This window comes from Triticum aestivum, chromosome 6B (assembly GCF_018294505.1).
Source record: "Triticum aestivum cultivar Chinese Spring chromosome 6B, IWGSC CS RefSeq v2.1, whole genome shotgun sequence".
NCBI classification, from domain to species: Eukaryota; Viridiplantae; Streptophyta; class Magnoliopsida; order Poales; family Poaceae; genus Triticum; species Triticum aestivum.
In genome coordinates, this window is record NC_057810.1 from 612,256,456 (window position 1) to 612,267,498 (window position 11,043).

The following is an 11,043-nucleotide window of genomic DNA, read 5'->3' on the forward strand; positions in this document are numbered from 1 at the left end:
TCGGGAAGCCGAATTAAGGATCGATATCCATATTAAAATCACAAATTATGTGTAATGACTCTATGTATCGAGGTACTTTACATCATTAATGCTTGGATCCGCATTGTACGAAACTTTGTTGAACGACCATCGGCTTCAACCTCCTCGGCTAGCAGCCGAGTAGTGTTTGTCCTACTTTATAAAGCCTTTATGAGGGCAAAGATTTACGGCAAACAAGGCAATCGGGTATCCTGACGCCAATCAAATCTGAATCTCGGTCAGATATGATGGTTGGAAGAAATTTTCAAGAGTTATAACATTGGTCTTTATACGACTCGGTAAGGTGATGTCATGCCTAGCGCACCTGACTGGAGGACCTATTGTTATAGTTTCCTTTTTAACTAGGTTAAACATTTTTCAATGAGGAAATTGAATGCCTTGTTTAATAAGTTATCCTGATGGATCATTTTCATATCCCAAGTCTGACCTTTGCTTGAAGACCATGTCAATGCTATCTCGAAGCATGTCTGTGGTAATCCGATTTTCAATAAGAGCATTTGAAGCACAATGCTAAATTTTCTTTAGCATTTATCCTAACATCGTTGTATGGGCAATCTCATGAGATTCCTCCCCCCTTACCTAAATGGTTTTGTACTTTCTATCATGTCATGGATATCATGCTCCGCTTATCCTTGGGAAGGATATAACCCCGAAATATGTGTGTATACACATTTTCCCTTCCATTGTTCTGTTTGAACCCGATAACCACTTTTCCTTTCCATTGGTTTGTTTAAACCTTCTTGTGATCTATATTATATAAGTAATAATATTTCCCTGCTTATCACCTCGTTGTACAATTCTGTCAGCAAGACCCTGTTACTATTGTTAATGGCATTTCGGTAACCACCGATGGACGAGAACTTTGCCCATTGGTCCGCCTCGTTCAACGAGCAGGAAGATGGTTCTCTTTGTCCCTCACCCTTGGTACCGGCATTGTTGCCAACATAACCGACATGCTATCCTCTGTCATGCCTTGCTATCGTGACCGTGCAAGATGTCAGCGCCCCTTATCTACTTTTCACCACATGGTGGGCCCATAACCCACAGTTCCATAGGATCGAAACCTGACTCTCATGTATGCCCTTGTTTCCAAAGTTATTCCTCGCGCTTGACTTCGTATGTAATTCACGGGTGACTTTCCTAGTAAACTATTCTAGTATCTGACGTAATACTTATTCTCGTTGCTCTAGACCCCTTTTGCACTTTGTTTCAGGCATATATCAATTGCCTACTCGCTTGAAACTTCCCATGATACCTCCTTACTTTTCTCTCGATATTTTCTTAAGACTTGATTCGAGAGTTACTTCCCGCCATCTTTCCTGATGTTATCTAGCAGATAAGCAGCATTGTAGCGGTCAGTTCTTCCGGAGTTACCCCTTGTCCTTCATATGTATGACGAAGACTCCGAAGAAAAGATGATGACTTCATCATGATGACCTGAAGCAGAGAAATGAAGACACCAATGTAATGGATCGACCTCTTCAAGAAGAGCAACCAAGACCGAGAAGACTCGTTAGAATTCCGTAACCAAATCCCTTCCCCCTTACTCCCCCCTTAAATCTCGGGACGAGATTTCTTGTAGTGGAGGAGAATTGTGACGCCCGGATAATCAAGCTACAATAACCATCTACTAATGATGCCACCTCACCTCGAGTACTGTTGCTAATGTCGCGTTAGTTCGAAACCGATTCAGATTCAAATTCAAAATCAAGCAAACAATAAAAGTCTTCAAAAACTAAAACTAAAATGTTTGGGTTGTGTCAAATAAATTGTAAGTAGTAACGGTGGAGAAACCACATTTTTATAAAATAATTAAATGCTCTAATCTAATTAAAGCAGCAACTAGAACAATTAATTAAATATCTTTTCAAGCTATAAGGTTAGAAACTATTTTTAATTAAATGCCTAACTAGTATTGGCAGTGGTATAACTGGTAATACTACATTAGGTGTTGTTTTTACAATGAACAAAACTAAAATGAGTAGTAAATAAAATAGCAAAACTAATTAACAGGAAAAGTAAACAAAAGATAAAACGGAAAACAAAGAACCCCCCCCCACCCCCGGGCCAAGGCCCAGTTGGCCTAGCGACCAGGCCAGCCCACCCCGCGCCCCAGCCTAGTTACCCCCCGGTCTACCCGACCGAAACCCTAACCGTCCCACTTCTCCTCCTGATCCCCCACTCTCTCCCGCACGCCCCCCCCTCACGATCTGGATCAGGATCGACCCCAATCCCATCGCCCCACAACCCCCACGACCTCTCCCCCCCTTCTGGATCGCGCCCCGGCGCGCCCGGACCTTGCCGCCTCGTCCCAGCGCCCCATCGTCGGCGTCGCTCGTCTCCGTCGTCGCCTCCCCATCTCCTCCCCAAGCCGGACCTCCTCGACCTCCTCCCCGACGGCCTCCCCAAGCCACGTTGCGCCCCGTCGCCACTCGCCGTCTCTGGTGCCACCTCGCCGGAGCCACCCCGCCGGATCGCCGCTCGCCTCCCTGTCGCCCGGTCGTCTCCGTCCTCCCCCTCAACCCCCACTTCCTAGACCCCACGACCCCGTGGTGAGGCCCCGGCATCTCCTCCTCCTCCCATGCTCGCAACGGCACCCCGCGCCCGACGCCGCCCTTGTCGGCGTGCTCGCCGCGCCCGCTCCTCGACGCGCCCGGGGCGCGCCCCGCAACCGCCGCCCGCACGTCCCACGGCTCCTGCTCCCGCCTACGCTCGGTCGTCGTTGTACGCGACCACATCGCTGCAGCTCGTCGCCCGCTCCTGCTTCTCTGTCCGCCGCGGCCCGCTGCTGCTTCGTCGCGTCCGCCGTTCCCCGCACGGGCCACAGCCCCCCCCCCTTGCACGGTCCCGCGCTCGCATCAGCCGCTCACCGTGCCTACCTTCGGCCGCCGGCGCCCGTTGCCGCACCGCCCTGCTCCGGTCCGTCGTGGCTGGTGCTCCCTTCCCCTGGTGGGCTCTGGTGTGCGGGCACCCCTTCGCCCGCACCCGTTAGCCCACACCCACTAAGGCCCCTAGGACCAATGACATGTGGGGCCTATCCCCTAAAACGTTAAAAAAGGAAATAAATAAATAAAATAAATAAATAATAATTAAATGTTAATTAAATTAATTAATTAAAGGATTAATCAACTTAATTAATTCAGATTAGATTAACCTAATCATTTAGTTAAAGCTAATTAACCCTGATTAATTACTATGAGACTATGGCATGCGGGACCCTCATGTCAATTTGACCAGTCAACACCTCTGTTGACTACTGATGCCATGCTGACATCATGCCGATGCAGTAATGCTAATTTCGAATTAATTTAGTAATAATAATTTAGAAAATGATTTAAAACTTTAAAAATTAATATAAAATATTCCATACTCGGATGAAAATACTTTGTACATGAAAGTTGCTCTGAACGACGAGACGAATCCGGATACGTAGCCCGTTCGTCCGCTACACATCCCTAGCATAGCAAACTCGCAACTTTCCCCCTCCGGTTCATCTGTCTGAAAACGTGAAACACCGGGGATACTCTCCCGGATGTTTTCCCCCTTCACCGGTATCACCTAGTACCGCGTTAGGGCACACTGAACACCGTGTATTGCCTTATTACGCTTTGTGATGCTTTGTTTGCTCTGTTATTTATTGTGTTCCCTCTCCGTTACTTCTTTCTGGTAGACTCCGAGACTGTCGGTGACGCCCAGTTCGACTACGGAGTTGATGACCCCTCCTTCTTGCCAGAGCAACCAGGCAAGCCCCCCCCCTTTGATCACCAGATATCGCCTATTCTTCTCTCTACTACTTGCATTAGAGTAGTGTAGCATGTTACTGTTCGGTTACTCCTATTTTGTTGCATGGCCTGTCATTGTTGCTACAGTCATTGATACCTTACCCGCAATCCTAAATGCCTAGTATAGGATGCTAGTTTATCATCATTGGCCCTACATTCTTGTCAGTCTGCCTTGCTATACTATCGGGCCGTGATCACTCGGGAGGTGATCACGGGTATATAATATACATACATATACTATATAGATGGTGACTAAAGTCGGGTCAGCTCGTTGAGTACCCGCAAGTGGTTCCGATGTGGGGGCTGGAAGGACAGGTGGCTCCATCCCGGTAGAGGTGGGCCTGGGTTCTGACGGCCCCCGGCTATTACTATGTGGCGGAGCGATAGGGCAGGTTGAGACCACCTAGGCGAGAGGTGGGCCTGGCCCTGGTCGATGTTCCCGGTTACTTCATAATAACACGCTTAACTAGATCTTGGTATTTGATCTGAGTCTGGCCACTGGCCTATACGTACTAACCAACTACGCGGGAAAGATATGGGCACTCGACGTCATGGTATCAGCCAAAGCCTTCTTGACGTCAGCGACGGAGCGGCGCGCGCCGGATTGGACCGCGTAACGTGACTTCCTTTGTAATGGAGGTTGCTAGGTCTGCTTCCGGCCGCCCTCGCAACATGCAGGTGTGCAATGGGCGATGGGCCCAGATCCCTGCGCGCATAGGATTTAGACCGGCGTGTTGACCTCTCTGTTGTGCCTAGGTGGGGCTGCGACGTGTTGATCTTCTGAGGCCGGGCATGACCCAGGAAAGTGTGTCCGGCCAAATGGGAACGAGCGTGTTGGGTTATGTGGTGCACCCCTGCATGGAAGTTTATCTATTCGAATAGCCGTGTCCCTCGATAAAAGGATGACCCGGAGTTGTACCTTGACCTTATGACAACTAGAACCGGATACTTAATAAAACACACCCAGACAAGTTCCACAGACAACCTGGTGATCGCTTTTCCATAGGGCGACGAGGGGAGGATCACTGGGTAGGATTATGCTATGCGATGCTACTTGGAGGACTTCAATCTACTCTCTTCTACATGCTGCAAGACGGAGGCTGCCAGAAGCGTAGTCTTCGATAGGACTAGCTATCCCCCTCTTATTCTGGCGTTCTACAGTTCAGTCCACCGATATTGCCTTTTTACACATATACCCATGCATATGTAGTGTAGCTCCTTGCTTGCGAGTACTTTGGATGAGTACTCACGGTTGCTTTCTCCCTCTTTTCCCCCTTTCCCTTCTACCTGGTTGTCGCAACCAGATGCCGGAGCCTAGGAGCCAGACGCCATCGTCGACGATGACTCCTACTACACTGGAGGTGCCTACTACTACGTGTTGGCCGCTGACGACGACCATGAGTAGTTTAGGAGGATCCCAGGCAGGAGGCCTGCGCCTCTTTCGATCTGTATTCCAGTTTGTGCTAGCCTTCTTAAGGCAAACTTGTTTAACTTATATATGTACTCAGATATTGTTGCTTACGCTGACTCGTCTATGATCGAGCACTTGTATTCGAGCCCTCGAGGCCCCTGGCTTGTATTATGATACTTGCATGACTTATTTTTTTTAGAGTTGTGTTGTGATATCTTCCCGTGAGTCCCTGATCTTGATCGTACACGTTTGCGTGTATGATTAGTGTACGATTGAATCCGGGGGCGTCACACCCCCGAGCCTTAATGCGGGCACGGGAGGCCGAATTAAGGATCGATATCCATATTAAAATCACAAATTATGTGTAATGACTCTATGTATCGAGGTACTTTACATCATTAATGCTTGGATCCGCATTGTACGAAACTTTGTTGACCGACCATCGGCTTCAACCTCCTCGGCTAGCAGCCGAGGAGTGTTTGTCCTACTTTATAAAGCCTTTATGAGGGCAAAGATTTATGGCAAACAAGGCAATCCGGCCATACGGTTTTATAAATAAAGGTACACTGAGAGACATGTTATATTATTGTTTAACATAAGAAACATCATCCAAAGAAAATAGTCCCGCTATCGGTTTATTTCTTTGGGTAGTCATGCTAAGCATGACCATGAAACCTCAGCTCCGATAAATGTGGGAGGAAAATACTGAGGATTTAGTTCGGGGAAAGCTTCCAAAATCTGTGGTCTAAATGAACCCAAATTTTCACTTCCGTTGCGACCGTTTATAATCTGAAAGTGGCACATCGTCGGCTTCTACCCCCTTGTAGATGCTACTCAGGGTGTTTCCGAAATAACAAAACAACCCTTAGCCGACGTCTCGGTGCCCGAAGGCGGTTGTGTTGGCGGAAGCGAGGCAATCAGATATGCGGGCTTTATAACTTTCACTTAGTCATAAGAGCTTAAAGTTGGGAGGTCAACAAATAGCCCCCCGCTTAGTGTTCGGCGACAGCCGAGGTCAAGCCATAAACACTTCGGCCAATGTTATGAACGGTCCGTCATTTAATACAGTCATCAGACTGCTGACGTGTTTACGCTTATTGTGACAGTTAGTTTTCGGCTTTCTCCGCTGTGGTGCTTAACCATGCGAGCTGGAAGCACAATCGCAGTGGTTCTCCCTTTGCACACCTAGCCGAACAAAGTGGAACATAGGAGGCAAGCATATGAGCCGTGCAACCCAACTATTGACCGAAGACACAATTCGAAATTGATGCATATATAGAAATATCCGAGAATTTTTGCCGAATCTCTAAAGGTGTCCGGCGTTGCACTGCGAGACTTATGCGGAAAATACACAAATAGTTAAAAAGTGCCATAGGATTGGAAAACCAAAAAACATTAGTAAAAACTCGACGTCTGAACTAGATCAATTGTTCGGTGCTAATCAGAAAATTGGTCTTAGAAATAAAAATGTGCTTCTGTCGTGCTTTAACATGACACATCCTATCTCAAGACTTCAAGCGGGTCAGATTATGGCTTCAACCTCCTATCCCGAAGGCGGAGTACTTCTCGTTAGGCTAGTTTAGCAAACTTTAGCGGCTTTGAGAGGGAAATTAGGCTCCCCGGCTATTGACCACAAACTCGCGTCGAAAAAAGGAGTGATAGAAAAAAGACTTTGCAACGACTAGGAAGAAGAACACTTATTATAAAATAGCTCACATAAATTTAAGGGCCCCGAGTGACTTAGGTAAAAGAATTTTATGTATAATGATTGTATGTACCGAACTATTTGAATCGTATCTGTGTTCACCCGAACTTTATACGCATCTTAACCGACCGTCGGCTTCTCCCTCTTCGGTCAAGGACCGAAAAGTGTTATGTACTCCACCTGCCGAGAATATCGACGGTGTTTCTGATAACCAGGCAATCATGCCATAAGACCGTAATAGACAAAACGCGCTCAGGGAACTTATCCTATATTACCGACGAAGTGTAAGAAGCATCTTCGAAGAAAATAGTACCCCCACCGATACCTTTCTTCGGTTGCTCATTATTACTGTGAGACTTGTGCAATAGATTTTTTGTACTCATGAGTTCCGTTGTGTGCCGACCATTATTGAAAACAGTAAGAGCGCTAGCTTTCGGCTTCACCCAGTCTGAGGTCCGGCTCGGATGACCCGATCGTGACAATCGCAGAGGTGCTCCCTTTACTCCCTAGCCGAACAATCAGGAATGTAGGGGTAAGCACATGAGCCAGGCAACCCAGCTTGCGGAACAACTTAAGTCAATATGGTGCAAATTGTGGCATAATACACGAACAAGGAACGAAGCCGTACAAGTATAATCATATGCAAGAGGAAATGCTTCATAAAGGAAGCCCCCAAGGAAACGGGGTATTTGAATTTGTGTCTCACAAACAAAGTTTGGACAAGGAAGTTTTTCGCAAACAACTTTTTGCCAACAAAGTATAATGCTTGGCCAAATCGAACAACATTTAAAACTGAAAGTTTTGGAGCATGAAAGTGACTTAGCTGTTTAATGTGTTCGGCATTGATGACGCGGTCCGAGCTTGATGAGGGACAAGGTTCCATCCTCCAAGCCGGTCCCGAGGTGGCGGGGTGAAGAGCTCGGCAATCTAAAGTGGTGACATAGTACGGCCAATGCAGGCCGGCAGAGTGACGCCAAAGTCCCCAGCGTGGGGTAATGAAGTGTTGATGAAGTCCCCCGTCCAGCCGAGGTGATGTGGTATGTCAGTACGCCGAGGTGACAACACTGCGCGACCCGGATCATTTTCTTATTCACAAAAAATAGTGCAAACCGGAGATAATAGTAATAATAGTAAATTTTAAAGAAAAATTGTCGCATAATAAATAATTTATGCAAAGTGAGTAATAAAAGAAATATGACCTGTGCGCCGAACACTCAATGAGGTAGAGCTTTCTCGGTGATGCCGAAGTCCCCGAGGCAACCGAACACGTCGGTATAACAACGCGACCAACAAGTTGATCATGCGAGCCGATTTATGCCGATTGGGACGACAACATCGTCTTGCCGAAGAGACCACGTGACGCAGTCGAAATCCATTACCTGCTTAATTAGATAATATAAAGGGAGAAAAGGAAAAAAAATAGGTCAAATCTTCCTATTGTTGCGCCGAGCCGAACTCTCTTCGGACTCAATGGGCGTCGCTGCGCCAGGTAATGCGCGGTGTAAGTTAATTCCCTACACAGATAAAATAGTGCAAGGCCAGAGATGATAATATATATGTTTTTTTATAAAAAATGTCCTCTACTTAATTAACTTAAGTAAAGTAATAATTAAAGAAATATGGCCTGAACACCGGGGTCATCCTGATAGAATGGCCGCAGACATGCTGACACAGGGACGCGCGCTGACGCGGCGCCGCAACTTGATCGATGCAGGCAGAACGACGACGTCGGGCCACAGTGTTGACCACGTGACGCAGTCGAGTTAGTTACCTGCACACGTGAAATAGTGCAAGCAAGAAATAACAACAATAATAATAGTTGAAAGAAAGATGATTATTTGCATAATTAATTTTATGCACAGTAGAAAAAAGAAAAATAGCCTGGATGTGGCCGTGCGGAGATGCCGGCATAGGGATACACGCCAAGGTAACAGTGCGGCACGAGGTCGATTATGTGGCCTGTGCGTCAAAGATCCAACAAGGTAGAGCTCCTTGGGCAGTTTGCGTATAACGAGGTCGGCCGAGTCACGGACGCACAGTCCGCCGTACTATAGACATGAAAACAACCAGCTTTGTACGGAGCACCTGAAAAGTAAAAGGCTGACATGGAGCTCTTATTTAGATTAGTACTCCGCATAGTTTAGTCAAGATGCACTATTCATAAAACAATTAGTACATGTCTTGGCAAAAAGGGTACGTGGAAGTCAGACTACTTATTAAAGTAGTATATTTTCTTAGGTTTCAATAAAGAAAGGAAAGAACAAATAGTAGTTAAATTTTCCCTGATGATCCTTTGGTAAGCGCAACGCCTTTTAAGAGAAAAAGGCTGCAACTACGGCCTTGAAGTGTGTGCACCGGGATTTGACTTCCTAGTCGGTTTGCATGCTAAACCGAACTTGATTTCCCCTGGACCAGCAACACCTGCTACGGTTGATCTTGATCTCCAAGTACAGCTCGATCTCCGCTTGAACCTATGCCGAACAGTGGAAAAAGAAAAGAAGACGCATGGCGGTCGCTGGACTTTGACCCGATGTGTAACAGCCACAGGGCCGCCTCAAGGCACCACGCAGGGCATGGAGTGGAGATCGGGTTGAATCATGCACAAATCTAGGATACCAACTTTTGATCTCGACTTTTAGGCGAGAGCAAAACCGATCTGTGCAAATAAATCACACACGGCGACGAAAATAATTTGCAAACAAATTGATCTTTATAAAAAACGAACTATACTGAAAGTATAACACCTGATTTGACGTCGATCGAAGATCCCATCGAACCGCGACGATCACCTAGCTGGCTCTCAATGAAAGCACCAATGTCGATTCAATATCCGGCGTATCTCGTAGTAGGGGTCCTAAGCTAGGCGTCTTGGAGCGATGGTAACATAGACACGGGGTTTTACCCAGCTTCGGGCTCTCTTGATGAGATAATACCCTACATGCTGCTTTTGATTGTATTCATATGGGTGTAGTATAGAGTACATGTATCTACCACGAGATTGTAGTAATGAATATGAGATTGTCTATTGACTAGTCTGGCCTCGGTTTATATAAGACATCGGAGGCCTAGGGTTTAGGAGAGTCCTTGTCTTGGGCGCCAAGTCTTGTGGAGTCTTCCTTGTATGCGGCAGGGGTTGTCCGAACTGGCCCATGAGTATGCGGCCATGGGGATCCTCAGCCCAATCTAACTGATTGGGAGACGACCTGATGAGTACCCCCTAGTCCAGGACACCGTCACCATCCTAGGCGATGCAGCCACCGCGGACACCGCCGCGGATGAGAGCGCCAAGGGGGAGGTAGGGGGCTCCTGCTCGCGCCCCTCTCCCAGTCCAGCCGGTGACGTCGAACGCGCCAATGGAGAGGCAGGGGCGGGGGCCTCCTGTCTGCGCCCCCACACTGTCCGGCTACGGTGACCAAGTTCGTCGAAGGAGAGGCAAGGGCGGAGGCATCCTGCCCGCGCCACCCTCCCGGTCTGACCGTACCACTGTCCCGCGGCACGGGCACCGCCAGAGGAGACAGAGATGTACATCGCAATGCCACCTGCCCACGAACATCCCCACCAACTAGGCCCACCTGGACACCCAGATCAATCTCTGCCTGTGATGTCAGTGAACTCTCTAGCGAGGGTACCGAAACAACAAACTCATCAACCACCGGATCATCAGCAATAGCAAAATCCAAAGGAGGAAGCGATCACTCAAGCACGTCATCACGCTCCACCTGATCGCTCCACAATCGGGGAGGAGCAAAGGTAGGCTCGAAGGATCCAAATCTCAGTGAGTTCATGGGTGCACCCGTCGATGGAGCAGTCTCTTTCCCGGATGCCGGTGCATCGGAACTCGTGATGTTAGATGCCTCGCGCCCACTGTCATCCTCGTGCACCTCCTTATTGCCCGATCCATCCTCCTTATTGAGCATATCCACATCATTCGCAGCCAAGGCCTCAGAGAAGAGCTCGGTTTCCTCGAACTCAATCTCGAGGTTAAAAGTCATGCCTCTGTGAACCCACTTAACCACATCCGGCACGTACTCAATGTCTAGGATACTAACAAGCAATCTGGCCACCCCGTTGGCTCTGGTAAAAGCCATATCCACCCTCTCGGTCTT